This window comes from Anas platyrhynchos, chromosome 1, assembly GCF_047663525.1.
Source record: "Anas platyrhynchos isolate ZD024472 breed Pekin duck chromosome 1, IASCAAS_PekinDuck_T2T, whole genome shotgun sequence".
NCBI lineage: Eukaryota > Metazoa > Chordata > Aves > Anseriformes > Anatidae > Anas > Anas platyrhynchos.
Genome location: NC_092587.1, coordinates 201,731,526 through 201,751,006, shown reverse-complemented (window position 1 = coordinate 201,751,006; position 19,481 = coordinate 201,731,526). Strand labels below are relative to the sequence as shown.

The 19,481-nt window shown below is 37.8% G+C and overlaps 1 long non-coding RNA gene across 1 annotated transcript; it reads right to left on the bottom strand.

Moving 5' to 3' along the window:
• Window positions 1-232: 232 nt before the first annotated feature.
• On the bottom strand, window positions 233-6,639 carry LOC106018542 (uncharacterized). Its single transcript, XR_002404209.4, has 4 exons — window positions 6,392-6,639; window positions 6,093-6,246; window positions 3,358-3,452; window positions 233-2,940 (listed from the first exon to the last, which is right to left on the bottom strand). It is a non-coding gene; the product is annotated as an uncharacterized lncRNA (long non-coding RNA).
• Window positions 6,640-19,481: the final 12,842 nt, after the last annotated feature.

Genomic DNA, 19,481 nt, shown 5'->3' with positions numbered 1-19,481 from the left:
AGCTACCTTGTACAAAGAGACACCAAATCATCACGGTTGTTACAGGTAACAAGTTACCAGAAAAACAAAAACAAAAAAATGTTACCCTATGAGAAAAGTTGGTGTGACCCTTATTTGTGAATTGTGGGAAAGTTGTCTGAACTTGCCCTTTTGGAGGCCACCAAGAAGATACCATCACCAGAGGAAGAAGGGAGGACTGGGAGGACTTTTGAGAACATAGTTAGCTCTATGCCATTCTCTCTCAAATTTATTTGTGGGAAGAAGCAGCTTACACAAGAAACCTTCATGTGAAAAATGCCTTACTTTACTATGTAGCCCTAGACAATCTTTGTGTCCAAGAAGTAAAAGCTGACATAAAGTTCAATTTTCAGTTTCCATAGCTCCTTCAACAAAATCTTTGACTGTCTACATCCCCTTCATAGCAATATATATCATTAATGGGGATGCTATTATTTAACACATTTATAAAGCTTAGAAAGCTCATATTTTAAAATTTGGATATGACAAAGCGTCTAGAATTACCTTTTTATTATTGTTCCTGATAATTATCCAAGTCAGAAATTTGAACCCAAAAAATGTGCATTTGCCTTTTTAGATTGTAACAGATGGATAAAAAGAAAGTTCTCTCAGGAGAGTGATAATAAAAGCCAGATGAACAGAATGCTTGCACATTCAGAGTCCTTAGCCAGTTAAGAGTAGTCATCACAACTGTCCACCTGTTTTCGCTTCACTTGGTGGTATTTCTCTTAAATATGAGCAGAAGTATAATACAAGAAGTACGAGTAACTGACATTACTACCTGGAGTAACTACCTGGACTTGTGCAAAGCATTTGGCACTGTCCTGCAAGACATCTTTGTCTCTAAAGATGAGAGACATGGATTTGACAGATGGACCACTAGGTGGGTAAGGAATTGGCTGGATAGTCACATTCAAAGAGTTGTGGTCAGTGGCTCAATGTCCAGGTGGATATCAGCAATGAGCGATACCCCTCAGGGGTCAGTACTGGGACGAGCACTGTTTAACATCTTTGTTGGTGACAAGGACAGTGAGATTGGGCGTACCCTAAGCCAGTTTACCAATGACACCAAGCCGAGTAGTGCAGTTGACACACTGGAGGAAGGGATGCCATCCAGAGGGACCTTGACAGGCCTGAGAGGTGAGCCTGTGAAAACTTCATGAGGTTCAACAAGGTCAAGTACAAGGTCAAGGCAATCCCAAACATGAATGTAGTCAGGGCAATGAGTGGATAAAAAACATCCCTGCAAAGAAGGACTTGGGGATGAACAGATCAACATGAACATGTGCTCACACCCAGAAAGACAGCTGCATCCTGGCTGCATAAAAAGCAGCATGACCAGCAGGGCAAGGGAGGTGTTTCTCTCCCCCCCACACCCCTCCACTCCTGTGAGATTCCACCTTGAGTCCTGCATTCAGTTCCAGGGTCCCCAGCACAAGAAGGACGTCAGCGTATTAGAGCGAGTGCAGAGGAAGGCCACAATGATCAAAGATCTGGAGCATCATTACTATGAAGACAGACTGAAGGAGCCGGGGATTGTTCAGCCTGGAGAAAAGAAGGTTCCAGGGCGACCTTATAGCAGCATTTCAGTATTGAAAGGGAGCCCACAGGAAATCTGGAGAGGGACTCTTTACCAGGGAGTGCAAAGGGTAATATTCTTAAACTAAGAAAAGGGTAGATTTAGATTAGATATTAGGAGGAAATTATTTACTATGAAGTAGTGAGGCACTCTTACAGAGAAGCTGTGGATTCCCCATCCCTAGAATTGTTCATGACCAGGTTGGATGGGACTTCAGGCAACCTGATCCCTGATCTAGTGGGAGGTGTCCCTGTCTTTGGCAGGGGCTTGGCAGGGATGATCTTTAAGGTCCATTCCAACCCAAACCATCCTATGATTTTATGAAGTTAGTACTGAGGAATGATCTTGTGTATAAAAGGGTTGCCCTGGACAAACTTAACTCTAATATTTTAAACTGCTTACCATTGGGTTTCTCTCCTCTCCACTGCTAGTATACTTTTTTGTGGCTGTCTTCTGACTTTTACCATCAAAAAACATCTCTCATTTCCATTACAAGTATGCACTACATAACTTGGTAGAACTGAAGCCTAAGGACATGACAAATATCAGTCAACAAGATTTTTTTTACATCCTAAAACTGACATTTTCCAGGGATTTTGTCTTATGAAGAAGCCACTGGTTTCAGAATTGGAAAGCTTTGTCCATCTCATTGAGTACACAAAAAAATGGGTATCTGTAACATCAGACATAGTATTGATTGGAAGGAAAAGTAAACTGACATCCAACAGATAAATGCACTCCACTTATGAAAGTTACTTCTCATTTGTTTTTCACACTGGTGATATAAATATTGTCTTTATCCCATAGCTTCTTATTTCATTGCTCACAATGTTTTAAATGAAAGCACTGTGCTGTTCATGTGTATATAACTAATTTAAATTCACAGAAGAAATACACCAGAATGAGCTTCATTTTGAGTTAAATCCTGCCAGATGTTGAGGATTCTTAATTTCCGTCGATGTCAATGGGACTCAAGGACGATTCACTGTTTGGCACCAAGTACTCAATGCCAGCCACTCCACAGTGCCTCTGGCACTACGTGTTCAAATGCACCATCTCCAAGGATATCATTAATGCTGGTACACAAAGCCAGCAATTGGCCTGTGTACCTCCAAAGCTTCATGTTGGCTGTATTGATCACCATCCTGCCAGGCAGTGAACTCCTTTCACAGGAACTGGTTCTGGAAATCAACATACGCTACTGGTGATCCAAGAGGCATCAGACACCATCTGGGTATGCTCCTAGTTAAACCACAAAGCTGATGATCTTTAAGAAAATTGCTCAGTAAGGTACATTTGTCATATGTGAGTTGCTGTTCAGACATTGGGCAGTAGAATAGGGCCTGTACAGAGAAAACATCATTAGTCCAGAAACATCTTAGTAAATAGACAACAGGGGAATATGCACAAAGAAAACAATACGATAAAAGTTCAAGATCAATAACAGAAGTAAATTTTTCTCCCATTCAAGAATATTTGTAGGATTAGAAGAATCTACCTTCATTCTGCAAATACAAAACCTTTTAAAATGTCTTTTAAACCTGAGACAGACTCTTCAACCCTTAAATAGTCTAGCTATTTAACATATCAGTTTCCAAAGTCTAGGAGAAGCTATCATCTCCTGGGCTATGGAGTTGGTCTCTCTTCAGCCCCAAAATTTTGTGATTTATTTTGTGATTTGGATGAAAATGAAATAACTCCTGTAGCCATGGCTGGAAGGGGAGCCTGACTGACATGCAGGGTTTGTGTCACTTACTCACCTGGTAGGAGACCTTGCTTCAGACACAAGCAAGGCAGAGTTTCATAATGAAAATCCATATGTGGAAATATTGCTGTCATCATCAAGGTCTTCTGACTGTACAAGAAGAGAAACTGTGTTTCTAACTGAGGTTAGACAAAACGTCAACTCACATATAGCTGAATCTCCTGTAGAGAAAGCGGGCTCTAGTTTTAACATGAACTAGCTGGTTAGGGTGAAGACTTTGCAGAAGTCTGGAATTTGCCTTTACTCGCTAGTTTTTTAAAGTGTAAAATTTTCCACTAGGAAGCAATGCATCTTTTTTCCAACATACTAAAGATGAATCTTTTGAAGGAAAAACTTTCTAAAAACATAGGGCAAATGTGGGTGTTATCAACAGCCTAAGTTTCTTGCACATTAAACCGTCTTGCTAAATGTAGTATTTTTTCCTTATTCTTAGTTTATACAGTATGAGTCTATTGTTTAAATCATATCTACTCTCTAGATTTTTGCTTAGAGTGTGGATTATTCAGGATATGGAGTGAACATACTATTTTTGGAACTTTTTGTGATATCTGATTTCATAAAAAGATTGTGACATATCAGACCCTAAACAAGTGTACTTTTTGCTTGTCTCTGTTGCTAAATTTAACTTAACTCTCCAGAGATTAAATACAGATTCATTAAGCTGCTGCACGCTTTTATCCATTCTCGTGTTCCTGAAAGATTTCTCATTTATTACAAAGAAAACATGGCTAATTGTTAATTAGAAAGTGCATACAAATGTGATAGGATTTAATTAACTCAAACAAATACAACTCAAACTTTAATAAAAAGATTTAGTTGTGTGTGTTTTTTTCTCTCTCTCCCCTCCTTTTTTTTTTTTTTTTTTTTTTTTGATTTCCTGAGAAAAGTATAGATTCACGAAAGTCCTATTTAACATCCCAGTTACTCTGGGGCTTTGGTTTACAAAGAAAACCCTTAAATACAGTTGAAAATCTCCAGTCTGTGCTTCAACCTTTGCTAAAACAGTTTTCCAAAGTTCTTTCAACAAGAAAAATATCATAAGAAAGCAAGTCCATAACTATTAGATTCCCCACAGAAAATAAATAAATAAATAAAAATCCTTTATATCCTGGAAATGCTAAAGTTTACTTTTCAAATAAAATGATTGATTTCAAAGACATTTTACATCATATTATTTTGGTTGTGTAGGTTATAGCTTGACTCAGCAGCAACCACATTGCGCAGAATCTCTGCCAAGTCAAGTTAATATCAAATTGGGATCTCTCTTCCCATTGACCTCTGAATATTCAGGATCATGAAGAATCAGGATGTAAAATACGCAGAGTACGCAATAGAATCCTAGCATTTGGGACTCAAAGCTCCCAGCTTACCTTTCTAGTAAATTCAGCTTGTAATGTTACAGACTAATTAATAGGTTTTAAAAATAACATTAAAGATAAACTATCATTTAAGTTAAGAGATTAAATTTACAGTTTTAATTCAGTGTATAATTTAGGCTTAAATGAATTTATGTGAAATCTGAGAAACAGCAGAAAAATATATGAATTGCATATAAAAGTGGAAGTGTTTGAAAGACTTCAGATTGATGGATGCAATAAAATGAAAATTTCTCTTTATCACACACTGTTTGAATAAAAGTTACTGATTCCTTCTGGCAGGTGTCCAATGATAGTCTAGCAGGAGGCATATATTTTGTCTGTAACAGAGCTCCTGAAAAATAGTGGAATATGAAGGATTTACTGGAAAGTCTCTCAGATTCATTCACAAGTTTCTCTCTGATGGAAAGCCCTGTTGGTGAAACTTGTGCTGTATTAAATTTGCTCTTATCTACTATTTAATAATTACAGGGTACATCTAATTTCCCACTTCTCAGTTTAAAAAGAAGGAAGGAAATGAATATTCCACTCCCTTAAAGTGCATTGGTATAGGGGCTTAAAACAAACACAAAAAGTGATACTGCATAACATAATCTAGAGATAGACCAAAGAGATTTTAAAAACTATAGAAATAACTGCAAAATTAAGAATCCAAATGGCCTCAAGAATCCATACATGTCAAACAGTCCTAGGGTCATAATATACCTGCTGTTTCTATGTTGAGGAAGAAAATCAACAAAAGAAAGGGGAAAAAAAAAAAGTTTAATCTGAAGTAGTAGTAGAGATTAGACTCTTAAAACATGGGTAACTATCTCTGCTTTGTAGAGGGCATTTATTGCTTGTAGACAGGTATTCAGACATTGGTCCCTGAAACAGTTTTTAAATCTGCATAGTGTGCTAATAATACACCAAGAAGTACAATGTTCTACTGGTAATTTGCAGAAACAGAGAAAGAGTCTTTTGTGTATTAATAAAAAAAAAAATACATATGGGGCCAAAAAAAAAAAAAAAAAAAGAAGACTAAAGCCAAAAGAATCTGGGTTGGATCTGCTGATCTGCCAGTTTTTCTACAGAAGTTTCAGTATTTCAATATCTTGTCTTGCAAACTGCTACATTTGCATATCCATACTATTTTTTTCAAAAGGAAATGATTTTACATGCAGGTTTGAGGACTCACCACTTTCAACACAATCCGCAAAACTCAGTTGCTCTGGACTGTGCACCATCACAAGGTACCTATGCATCACCATCTTGCAGGTTAAAAATAAAATTAAATTTAAAAACAAAAAAAAGCGGGGGGGGGGGGGGGGGGGGGGAGGTGAAAGGAAGGGAGAGGCAGAAAGATCAGGCTTACACAGAGTTGGTCGTCCACTTTTCTGGTCACCCATCCCATCAGTGCCTTAGGCATGAGAGACTATCCTTTCTGCTTAGCTGAAATATCTTACATTTGTAATTGCAGCTCTACTGTGATTAATATTGCATTCTTCCCAGTGCAGTCAGCATATCAGCTGCAAAATTAGAAGGGATGGTAAAGCATTCAGTGAATCTCTCTATCTTACTTATGTTCTTTTTAAAAAGTTATCCTGCAAATCTTTATAAATTGTAGTTTAAAAAAAAAAATCAAATACACAAAGAAGCATGTTCTCTATTTACCATTTTTCATGGGTTGAGAAAAACCATGCCACTTTATGACCCTAATAACTAGTGTGACTTTGAACACCATAATAAAAAACATCTGTGTCCACTCCCACAGTGACCAATGAGAGCTAATTTTCTATAGCCAGGACAAATTATTATCTTCAAGGATGATAGCATCTGTCTCTGTGATGTATAAACATGTCTTCCCCTTTGGCCTAAGAGAAGATTCATCTAAGCAAGGGAGCAGAAGCAGGGGCATTATAGCAAGGATACCCCTTGTGGGAAACCAGCTGTTAGCTATTTATCTTTGTATGGCCGATGAGCCTTTATCCAACATACAGCTGTTCCTTACTCTCCTCCTTATTAGCTACACCTGCCTCAAGCAGATGAGTGTGATTGTTAAATGCTTTTCTGAGTATTTAAAGTTTTATACCTGTTTTTAGTATTCCCTTATTCTGACAGGTAGTAGTTTAAAGACATTGTCAATTTATCTTCACAGTAAAAAATAGACAGGCTTATTTTTATTTTCATAGAGATGAATGAATTAAATATTTCATGTATTTTAAGGTATTACAAATCCAGGCAAGACAGCTGTTTTCTTCTATCTGTCTATGAATTCTTAATGCAGCTATAACATTATGTGACCTCAAAATTTTTACTGAGGCTGAAATTTCCCATAGGAAACATGTTCTTCTAAGCATATGTCACACAATTCTTCCTCTTTGTATAAGACAGCTAAACATTTAGTGGCCAGTTAGGCCAATTACAGTGCCATTTTTCCAGTCAGATGACAGCACTGGTTTTGGCAGCACAAAAGCAGATAGCACATTTTCTATCCACTCACATGGTCTTATACTGGATACATAAGGTACACTTGCTTCCCACCCTACCTTTTGTTATAATTGTTCTTAAATCTGTTCTCATCTGCAGTGAATACTCATATCATTTAGCAATTTATTTATTTATTTTTTTGAAACAGTGCCTAAAGGCCCTGTCAAAAACTCGAACTGCCTTTTCTAGGTATTGCATAAATATGCAGCATGATATTGTAGGCTATACAGATAGAAGATTGGAGGTGAGAATTAACAGATCTAGGAATAGAACATGGGCATCCCAAATACCCACTCAGTGCCCTTTTTGTTGTTCTATTATATAAATGATTGATTCATGATTGTTGTAACATTTACATCTGAACCCAACAAATCATTTTTGGAAAAACTGCTGCCCAGAATTACAAAAGCACCTAATGTCACTAAACACAGAGTCACAGATATATTTTGCTGGGGTTTCAACTATGTCACATCCCTTGACCAGAAGCCACACAAGTGTCTGAAATTCCATCCAACATACATCATGGTTGACGAGTACATTGAGAGTAAGCACACAGTAGTCAAAATTCATGTGACATGAAAGCTGCTTTCAGTTTTCAAGCAGATGAGAAAGAGCAGACACTGAATACAGCTGAGGTTTCCATTCATTTTATGCCAGGCACTTATTTTCTGGCATATTCTCAAGGAGGGCTGCCTATAGCCATGGCAACTGGAGACTCCAGGACCTGAGCCTTGTCTTGTGTCCTTGACTGTTTTGGTGGGAGCCCAGAACCCTTGTCAGAGTAGTAGCAGTGTTCATGAAGCACAGCTTCTCTCCTGACACCATTTCTTGCTGGCTGGACCTCCATCCTTTCCTGAGATCCCAAAAGCTGCAAGGCTGCCCCTGTGTCTCACTAACTTCATTCATCAGTGGTTTATTCCTCTAATGCTCAGGAAAAACATGAAATGATAATTGCAAATCATTCCAATAGATAAGCAGGTCAAATAAAGTAGTGTCTGGTAATTCATCTTCCCCACTTCTTGGAATTAACGGGACTTTCTTGTAGATTGAGAATAAATTAATCATGATTCTATAAACCAGAGAACACTGGTAAACTCAAACAGAATAACGAGTACATGACAGGAAGTAGAGCATATCATATGCAAGGATGTATTTGCTCATTAAGCACTACACATAAATATGCAACCTTCTATTCTGAAGGACGTGAAGGATGGGTTGTAGGTGGAAAACACTAAAGAGTAACAAATAAACATTTGCTCTTATTCAACCACCCACGTTTTTTCTTGTAAAAATAGATACATGCAGACAGACAGAGAAACAAATCAAAAATGGGGGCAGAGGCATATGCAGAACATATTCACAAAGATTTAAATAAGGAATGTTTGGCCCTTTGGGATATGAAGGTTGTCTGAACTTCGCTATCTAATTGGGAAAGGATTTCAGCTGCAATTCAATTATTTAATACAGTTTACATTCGTTTTTCTGCAAGAATGATTGCTGGGGGGGGAAGGGGAAGGAAGACAAATTACTATTTTTCTTCCCTCTACCTGTTGTCCTCCCCATAGTCATCTAGATGCAGTGCAGCAGGACTTCTGAGACTGAAAGTGCTCTTTGGCCACACACTAATACTAACGTTATATGCTGTATTATGAACTCTGTTCTTTCTGGTCAGTTCTTATGTTGATTCTTAGTATTGCACTTACTGTAGCGTGCTTTTGCTTAGAAACTTCTGAATTACATCATCTAGGGAGGCTTCTATAGGTTTCTATACTGAATTCCTTCTTATTCTCAAGAACAAAAAAAAATGTAGTGTCTTTATACATCAACTGTGGAGGGCTATGTGCTTGGCTATCTGTAATCTGAAGCTGATAGCATTTTAGAATCTGATGTAGGATTGAGTGACAATCAGCTAATGAGGTTACCTCCTCTAGGGTCTTGCTCATCTCTCCAGAGCCACAGCAGTATAATAGGTTGTAGAAGGTAGTTATGAAATCATTTGCTGTTCTACCTTCCTCTTACTTGTACAAACGAAAATCTCACTGTGCCACAGCAAAAAAATATTATCAAAATGCTGTTTTGAAGAGCCATGCAGCTTCTGAAAACTAAAATGTCTTTGCTATATACCTCACTGTGTAGGGTAAGGCATGTTTTCCTTCTCATTGCTAATGTAAATTAAAAGTCTTCTAGAGTCTCTGGAGTCAGTTTTCCCAAAGTCATCTTCTCTCTGAGTCCTAGAGACTAAAATTTGATCACAGTTATTGGTTAAGTCTTTATAAGATGTAGCTATTTCTTATTGTTCTAATAACAATTTGCCTCCATTTTCTCAATCTAGGTTGCTTAAGAACAAAATCACAGAATCACAGAATTGAAGGGATTGGAAGGGATAAATCTTTTTGAGATGGAAGATTGTTATTTCCATGGTGAACTTAAAAACAACTTCAGTTTCTTGACTTCTCCTCAAATTCTGATGACTAGTGAACTCACCCCAGCATGTTTCTTCAAGTGCCATCTATTTTTTATATTCCTTAAAGATATAATATCCTGTAGCCTCAAGCAAATCTACCCATTTTAGATGCTGTCTGAAGTTTTTTAGAGGGATATTGTTAGTTTTTATGTTTGAGGCTTTTTAAAAAACATTAAGTGAGGATTATAGAGGACAGACAACAGAGTGAGCATAAAATTGCCTTTATTTCCTGCTTACATATCCCCTCCTCTTTGCTGTGTCCACCAGTGTTGAAGCATAATTAGTATCCTTATGCTCTGCTGATGTTGATATACTTAAAGTCTCCTTTGGTGGTTATTGCTTAGGCCATTTAGTTATGTGTCTTCCTTTTTCTCTTTTGAATTCTTGATCTTTGGTATACCAGATGACATCTTAACCTTTTTCTAGGACTTGAGCCAACTCCCTGTTAAACTTCTGGAAGCTGGACTAGTCCCTTAAGGATGAAGTAAAAAAACAAATATTATTCCATGTTAACCAAATGCCCGTTTCCCATTCAGTATGATTTAGAAAAGAAAAAGAATAACACTGTTGACAAATTATTTCCCCTGGTCATCATGTACATGATGACTGCACTCACTGGACCAACCAAACTGTACTAAGCTATAGAATTGTTATGAAGAAAAACATGTTATAGAAAAGCTTTGGAACTGTTATGAAGAGTTGAAAAGTAATCCTAAAAGTATCTTTTCAAGTTGTGTGATTAAGAGCTTTCTTTCAATCTCATAGAAACAGGCATAGTCTGAAAATCAATGGGGATTGTTTCCAATGTATGGATGTTAGTCATTTGTGTTTAATTATGATTAAATTGTCATTTTATCATGTTAAGTGTATATTCAATATTTCATATTTATAATATGCTTCATATATTGCACCACAGAGAAACCAAACATTTATGAGAACAATCAGGCAAGTCTTTATTTAACATTTTTCTTCCATTGTTTCAAGCCAGTAAAAATAATAAGTTAACTCATCTTGGTATAGAAATAGCTTTCCAGTGGTCATTGATAAGACAGTGCTCACACAATTTACCCTTAAAATGTTGGTGTTTTTTGATTTTTTTTTTTCACAACCACTAGGAAAAAAGAAAAAGCCTAAAAACCACCAGTTTCACTTAGGTTCGATGACAGTTCCAAGAAACATATCTTTAAATGGTAAAGCAGATTTATCATGAATCCACCTTAATATGTTGTAAGGAAATTTACCTTTTGTCATCTGAGGTGACTAACTCGTAGCTCAGTTATTCAGAGCCAAAAAGATCAAATAAAATCAGAGGCAGGGGAAGGAATCCCACACTTGTCAATTATGTGTGTATTTTTTTCTTTCATAGATGAAGATGTTCTAAACATATAGTTAGGTCTTTGATGACCATATCTACTAAGAATAAGGAAATACGAAAGAGCAAGTTTTACACAGTTGAGTTTCTTCTACTGTTCTGTGATTCTTATTCTTTGCTTCAGAAAATGCCAGGAAAAAAAAAAAAAAAAAAAAAAAAAAACATGGAACACCTCACAATTATGGAAAGAAACTCAGCCTTTACTTTAACATCCACCAGTCATCCCTTCACTCAGTGTAGATGGTTCATTTGCTGTCTTCCTTAGAAACTAGTCATGATGTGAAAGACCAGTAAGGCAAACTCACACACAAAGGATGATTCATGTGTATCAACAGCAATTGTGGCTGGAAAAAAAGGTGGTACACAGAGCATGTGAGGCAACATAAGGACGTGTATCAAAGACACCTTGGAAGGGCCCTTTTATATCTTTCATGGAAAAGTTGGCTATCTCACAAAATGATGACATCGGGTTTCTGGTACCAAAGTAACTAAGCAACAGTGCAGCCATCTTGTTCACCTTCCACTTTCCCACATCAGTGGAACCAGGTGGACAGGAGTACTGGGTGGTTCTATGCAGCACAGACTGGATTTTTGTCCCAGCACACGGGAAATGTCGTTCTAACCATAGTTCAAAAATCCATTCCAGTTGCTACTTTGGCTAACTATGTATATTTATTTTTACATCTCTATTATACTCACTTGATTTAGAAGATCATGTTGCTTGTGGTTGATTTAATTAGTATTTGGGGAATTGGGTCTAGCAGGTTGCATGACTGCTTGCAGGGTGGAAATTCTCAATTAGCAGTATGCTAATGAATGCACAGAAGCCATGTTTTCTCATTTTCACCTTTTACCCTTTGTACAATTTCAGAGGATAAAACAGGCCAGTTATAATTTTTGTTAGGACAGGATTAATAGCTTCAGTTCACACGTTCAATGTAGGGTTGCTTTTGGCATCTCACAGAACAGCAGTAAGGACAAACCATTTAGATGCTCTCATTTCTAGCAGTTCATATGTTTTAAGTATTTGAAATGTTACTTTTTTTTACTGAATCAATGCATTTGCATATTTTAGTAGATTCATTTTTGCTGTTTCACTCTACAAGGTTCATCATTCTTTACAAGTGTAATGGGTTATCTTTGGAATCAAAATTTATATTCCAACTCTGCAAAACTGGCATATACTTTTGTGCTAGTCATCTTGCAAGTCATAATAAGAATATTTTTAGCCCTTTTCTGCATGTATTTTTCCTATATAACATTTCACAGCATCAACATAACGACAATAGGAAACTCAAAACAATTCACTCAACTAGTTTAAATGTTACTGTTGAGAAAACTCAGCTGGATTTAATGGTGGCTGCATTGGGCATTAGAAAGTGGTGTGTGTATTCTGTGTAAAATAATATATTCAGCAATAAGTAAATAGTTAGAAAAATTTTATACAACTGTGTAATAGGCAGATTCTCAAGGTCTTTCTGCAAAACAAAAATTCCAAAAGCCAGACTTTTGTTGTTGCTGCTGTTGTTTTAATCTGGCTTCTATTATTACAAAGTCCTTTTCTATGATCATGATGCTAGGGTCATGCATAGTACAAATATTATTTCCACTTAAATGACACAAAGCTTATGATTATATTGGAAGGGGAGAGGGAAGATTTTTTTTTCCTTTCTCTAATGATGTGGAAGCTGCCTCAGCAATAGAAGTGGTGAGATTACAATTGATTTATTTCTCTAGTATGGAGTTATCAGGCCTATTTAAAAAAAAAATGTGGTAAAATATTATTTTTATATAGATGATATTTCAAGAAACCTCTTTTCTGCCCATCTCAGTAGGTAATTGTTATCCACGGCTATTATTATAAAATTAATTGGAAAAAGAAAAGCAAAAAAAAAAAAAAAAGAAGAATAAAAAGGAAAAAGAAAAGGAAAAAAGAAAAAAGAACATCCTTGCCTGAGTGACTAGAAAGCAATGACTTTTTTTTTTTAACACAAAAATGTTTGTCTTTGATGAACAATGAGAAAAGAAACCGATGAACAGTGTTTCTTTTCCATGTTTCATTTTCCAAACAAGTTTCTCAAAGAAGCTTCCTGCTGTTTTAAAATAATGCAGAACATCATACTAAATAATTACTAATAAAAAGTTATTATCTGTTTCTGCAACTACAGCATAAGCTAGTTGTCTGACTGTAAAGAAATAGTATAAAGAAGCCTGGGTAAAAATATGGAAGCTGTATTACTGAAAAGGATCAACACAAAATAAACTTTATAGTTACCTTCTATATGTTTTTCTTTAGTGACTGTTTTATATACCCATTAAAAGAGAGATATCTAAAAGTTAGGAACAACTAATTTTGATTGATAATGAAGATGAATATCAAAAATTATTCTTATGGCTTTGTGCAAGTGATAGTAATTGCAATTTTTTTTTTCTTTTGGAATTTGGCATGAGTTTTTAATTCACCTTAGGACTTATTCAAACATTCCCACCTTTCCATTTAAAAGGCATACATAATGCACATTTCACTTACGTCACTTTTTTCAGAGGAAGAAAACAAAATAGCTACTATTCACACCTGTGATTTTATGCCATAGCCAGGATTCACCTGAGAGTCATAGCCAAAGAAATATTCAAGTCAGAGATTTGTCTGCATCTGTCCATGTATTAAAAGCCTCCTCAGAATGAAATAAATAGTGTCCGAGAGTGTAACCAAAATAGCAAATGGACCAGTCTACAGGAAAAAAAAAAAAAAAAAAAAAAAAAAAAAAAAAAAAACATACTCAAGTATCCTCAAAGCTGGATGTTCCCATTTAAGCTGTGGGAGATGAATACAGTGGAGAGCAAATACTCATGGACCAGTAGCATAGCTATCAAGCAAGTGAGCTTTATGTATGCAGCAAGACCTGAGGCCAGAACACTCAAAAGCCCTGAAGCTTGGGAAGGATAAAAACTGAATAAGGGTCTCCTTTTTTTCTTGCATCACAGCCCTGTTTTTGCTGGAATCTCTCTGCTGAGGGTCCTGCTTTATATGTAGCCCCCAACTCCAGTCACAAGTCAGTAGCTTTCTTGGAGCTTCAGTTTGCTTATGCAGTCAAAATGCATCTGAATTGGGAGCTACCTGCTTTGCCAGTTGTATGGTCCCATCTCAAAAGAAATACTATTTCATTCACAGCAGCTAGCAAGTACTTTAGATTTTGTTAGTATTCCCCAATCAGTATTGTGCTTATATTAGCTGCAGTAGCTAGCTTCATTTCATCTTTGTAACATATCAGCAACTTGGGAAGGGTGCAGGACTTGGGAATCAAAAGCACAGTGATAACTGTGATTCAGCAGTTGGCTTAGAGCTCATCTTCCCCGGCATAGTTCAACGTTCTCACCCAGCCTTGAAAAATGCACTGACTACAGCTTGAATCCTGAATGAAGAAGGAAAACAGGGCTGCAGTCAGTGAAATCATTTTAATTGAACAGACCTTTTCAAGCTCAACAGATCAGGGGTGTTTTCACAACCTCCATATTTGGTGGCATCTTATTTTAATTTATGAGTGGAAGAACTTGAGTCAAGTTGTCTGAAGTCTGTTATTCATGTTTCAGTTTTAGTTTCTGCCACTTCGTTTTAATGATCTTGAAAGCTCATAAAGTTTTGCAGGATTTTCCCACTTTCCTGGCATAGCATAGATATCTCCTCAATGATTCTGCAATGAGATATCTTTGCATTTAGACTAAAATACATATTCAGAATCAGTCTTCCTTACTTCTGTTTAATTACTGTGATTAGATCTAGCGTGTACTTTCACTGTTCATTACAAACTTTGTTCTGTCTTTATGCCATAGATGTTTTCCTGATGCTTTTCTTTCAAAACTAAATTCTGAATATTTAGCACCTGATTGAAAGCCCCTGGCTGCTTTCAGAGAACGTTTTTTCAGCAATAATCTCATTGATCTCTATCAATACTTGCTCACCAGAGGGAGTAAGAGGACTTCTACATAATAACATTTTTTTCAAAGCAATTCATTGCTTAAACACCAGGAAACACATTTAGATATCCTGACACTGGTGGTACAGTCCACAGTACAGAACTCAGTGGTAACAGAGTATTTAGCCTGAGTATTGGTGTCAAAACATGTTTTTTGGCATGTTAAAGGGCTCCAAAATGCAGCCATCCCTGCATTAATGTAAAAGGGATGTGGGAGTGGACAAAACTCTCCAACACAGAGTGAACCTTTTCTTTCCAGTTACCTACAGGATGGTTTCCTTGAGGGCAAGAAGAAGCAAAGATGTTTCGAGCTAAATTCAGGCTTCAAACACTCAAGAGGTCTAGGAGGAAAAATTGAAAATAGAAGAATAGATATACAGTTCCCATGGAGCAGAAACTCTGAGCAGACTCTCAGCACGTGGTGTACATGGTAGGCCTGATTATCTTGTGCCACACCTACTGTGTAGCTGATCTTTTCATAAAGGACAATTGCTGTCCTAGAAGCCTGGAACATTCTCCGTAAAAGTAGCTGATTGCTGTGAGAAAACCTATGTCCAGTATGTTTTTCAAAACACACTGGGAATTCAACAATACCTATGGAAAATCCCATAGAGAGGCTTTCTGAAATCGGTTTTTCACTGAAAGGTCAAAAACTTTTTATCTGTTGCAAAGGGGCTCAAGACCTGTCGACTTAGGCTTTGAGACAGAACTTCTCAAAGACATGTCCATCTTCATGAACAAATAGCAGGTAACTCAGATCCCCGTGTTCATTGTCCGCATATTTGAGGAGTGAGGTGACTTGCTGGTGTACTTGGGGCTTAGATTAGATCTGATGTCTTACAACCAAAGGAAGTGAAGACCAACAGTTTCACTTCCACTTTCATCCATTTCAGTGACCAGTCCACAACCAGACAGCCCAAGCTGTAACTTCATAGTATCTGTCTTTTGACTTAATCTTTCTGCGACTTGATCTTCCCAGTGTTTTCTGTCTGCACTGAGTTTTTGGCTCAGCCCTATAACACGACGTTTTCCTTAGTCTGTTTAATGAGGTACAACATATCTCTCTGCTGATTGCTGTAAGGATGAAAAAAAAAAAAAAAAAAAAAAAAAAAAGGAAATTCACTCATCAGCTCAGAGAGGTACCATGCACAAGTGGGAGCAGGCATAGGAAATCAGTCTCGAAACTTCCACAGATCTGGAGAGAGATTAACAACATCAGGCAGGCTAATGTATTTCAAGTACCACTTAGTAGCAACCCATAACCGTTACTGAACATATTTTTACAGGAAACAATTCACCCTTTTCCTAGTTTTTGGTCTTTCTGAAGAACAAAAAAAGAGGTTATAAAAGTCACTATGTAGGAGTGAGCTACTTCAAAATAAACTACCCACAAAACCTCCCTCCTCTTTTCCATCAATGACTCATATCAATGCAATTGATGATGATGATGATGATGATGTGATGATGATGACATGTTGTCCTAGTACTTTCTAAGTGAGATGGGCTTTCCAGAAGGAATGTTTAGACTGATTAAAATAAAATAAAATAAAATAAAATAAAATAAAATAAAATAAAATAAAATAAAATAAAATAAAATAAATGTCCAAATGGAATAGCATGTTTATCCATTTTATACCAGTCTCTCAGAAGACATACTAGACTTGTGGAAGGCACACTTGAAACTACACCCAATGTACACGGACTGGTTGAAATGACACCAAAGAGGTCCATTTATCTAGGAGGAATTACAGACTACTAAAATACAATCTGACTACACTGAGACAGATCAGGAGTGCCCCATGTAAAGCAATGAAATAAAAATTCTGTGATTAGGAAATCACAGAATCACAGAATTGAAGGGGTTGGAAGGGACCTCGAAAGATCATCGGGTCCAACCACCCTGCCAAAGCAGGTTCCTTAGAGCAGGCTGTCCAGGTAGGCGTCCAGACAGGCCTTGAATATCTCCAGAGAAGGAGACTCCACAACCTCACTGGGCAGCCTGTTCCAATGCTCCATCAACCTCACCGCGAAGAAGTTCTTTCACATGTTGGCGCGGAACTTCCTGTGCTTTATCTTGTGACCATTACTCCTTGTCCTGTCCCCGCAAACCACTGAAAAGAGGTTGGCCAAATCCCTCTGTCTCCCACACCTCAGGTATTTATACACATTGAGGAGATCCCCTCTCAGTCTTCTTTTCTCCAGGCTGAACAGACCCAGGTCTCTCAGTCTTTCCTCATAAGGAAGATGCTCCAGGCCCTGTATCATTTTTGTGGCCCTTTGCTGGACTCTTTCCAGGAGACCCCTGTCTTTTTTGTACTGTTTTATTCTTTTTTGTCCAGAACTGGACACAGTATTCCAGGTGAGGCCTGACCAGGGCAGAGTAGAGGGGGAGGATCACCTCCCTGGACCTGCTGGCCACGCTCCTTTTAATGCACGCCAGGATCCCATTAGCCCTCTTGGCCACAAGGGCACAGTGCTGGCTCATGGTCAACCTGTCGTCCACCAGGACCCCCAGGTCCTTCTCGGCAGAGCTCCTCTCCAGCAGCCTGTACTGATACCTTGGGTTGTTCCTTACCAAGTGCAGGACTCTACACTTGCTCTTGTTAAACCTCATTTGGTTTCTTCCTACCTATCTCTCTAGCCTGTCCAGGTCTCACTGAATGGCAGCACAGCCTTCTGGCGTGTCAGCCACTCCACCCAGCTTTGTGTCATCAGCGTACTTGCTGAGGGCAGACACTATTCCCTCATCTAGGTCGTTGATGAAGATGTTGAACAAGACTGGACCCAGCACCGACCCCTGGGGAACACCGCTAGTCACAGGCCTCCAGCCGACTCTGCACCACCAATCATCACCCTCTGAGCTCGGCCAGTCAGCCAGTTCTTAATCCACCTTGACGTCCATTCCTCTATCCCACACTTTCTCAGCTTTGCTAGCAGGATGTCATGGGAGACTGTATCAAAAGCCTTGCTAAAGTCAAGGTAGATGACATCCACTGCTCTTCCCCCATCTACCCAGCTGGTGATGCCATCACAGAAGGCAACGAGGTTGGTCAAGCATGATTTCCCCTTGGTGAATCCATGCTGACTACTCCTCATAACCTTCTTCTCTTCCAATTGCTTGGAGATGGCATCCAGAACAAGCTGCTCCAATACCTTTCCAGGGTCAGAGGTGAGACTGACTGGCCTGTAGTTTCCCAAATCCTCCTTCTTGCCCTTCTGGAAGACCAGAGTGACAATGGCTATACTCTAATCTTCAGGCACCTCTCCTGTTCTCCAGGACCTTTCAAAGATGATAGAGAACTGTTTGGCAATCACCGCTGCCAACTCCCTTAGTACACATGGATGCATCCCATCGGGACCCATTTCTTGGGGGGAAGCCCTTGAAGCGAAGACTGAAGCAAAGAAAGCATTCAGTATCTCTGCCAATAGATATCTGTAATAGTATCTGCAATAGTATCTCTGCAAATAGATAGCCAACCCTAGAATTTTAAAGGAAAATGCCCAGACACTCTTGTTTTGTTTTATGCAGAATATGTGTTGAATCTGAACATAGCAATTAATTTAAATGTTTTGACATAACAAAGTATTCATACATCAGAACCACGTTTACAGAGGAGAACAAAAAAATACCAGTGGGCTTGGAGATTTCATATTAAAAAAAAATAATCTGCAGGTCAGTTTACTCATATTTTAATTGCTCAAACACTTTAGCTTTTTGAAAATTAAGATAACTGAACTGAGCAGCATAGCTGGGACATGTACATCTTAGCGGAGCTTGTCTAGGGGATCCACTTTGAAAAGGATAAGGAATTGCTCTGCTGGTATCATACAGATTATGGAAGACAAAAGCAAGCACAAATAACAAGGGCCATTTATCCTGTATCTTGTATAGATTTGTTTTTTTACTTGCAGGACATTTAATCTCCACACTATTCCTATGGTGGATCTGGAATCTTCTTTATTTAATTCTCTGGAGCTCTGGAGCAGCTCGAGAACTCCAAACATTTTCCAAAAAGCAAAAGTTTCTCCTGCTCAAACGAATTTATAACCCAACAAACCCAACACTCATGCTTTGCTGCAAATTTCATCTCTGCTACAGGCAGCAATGAAGCAAAGAAAATAACTACATATATCTAATTCTTGGCTGCATAATGTAGTCTATATTTCTACAGCACAGTATAAATTACTAAGTAGATCCACCTGTTGTCTAATATCCTTACAGTGCGGAGCCTTTACAGCTCCTCAATTTAAAATTAAATGTAAATTTGAGCATGTGGTTAATTGTTACAAATAAAATGGTGAAATCAGCAGAAGAACTTGAAATAGAAATGATGAGTACAGTTATTTCATCTGATTTTATACTTCTGTTTCTCTCGGTTTGGTGAACAGTATGCAGTTTTCTACTTCTAATAAAAATTAAAAAAAATAAAAATAAAGACAAAGAAAATGTTCTGTCTGCCTTAG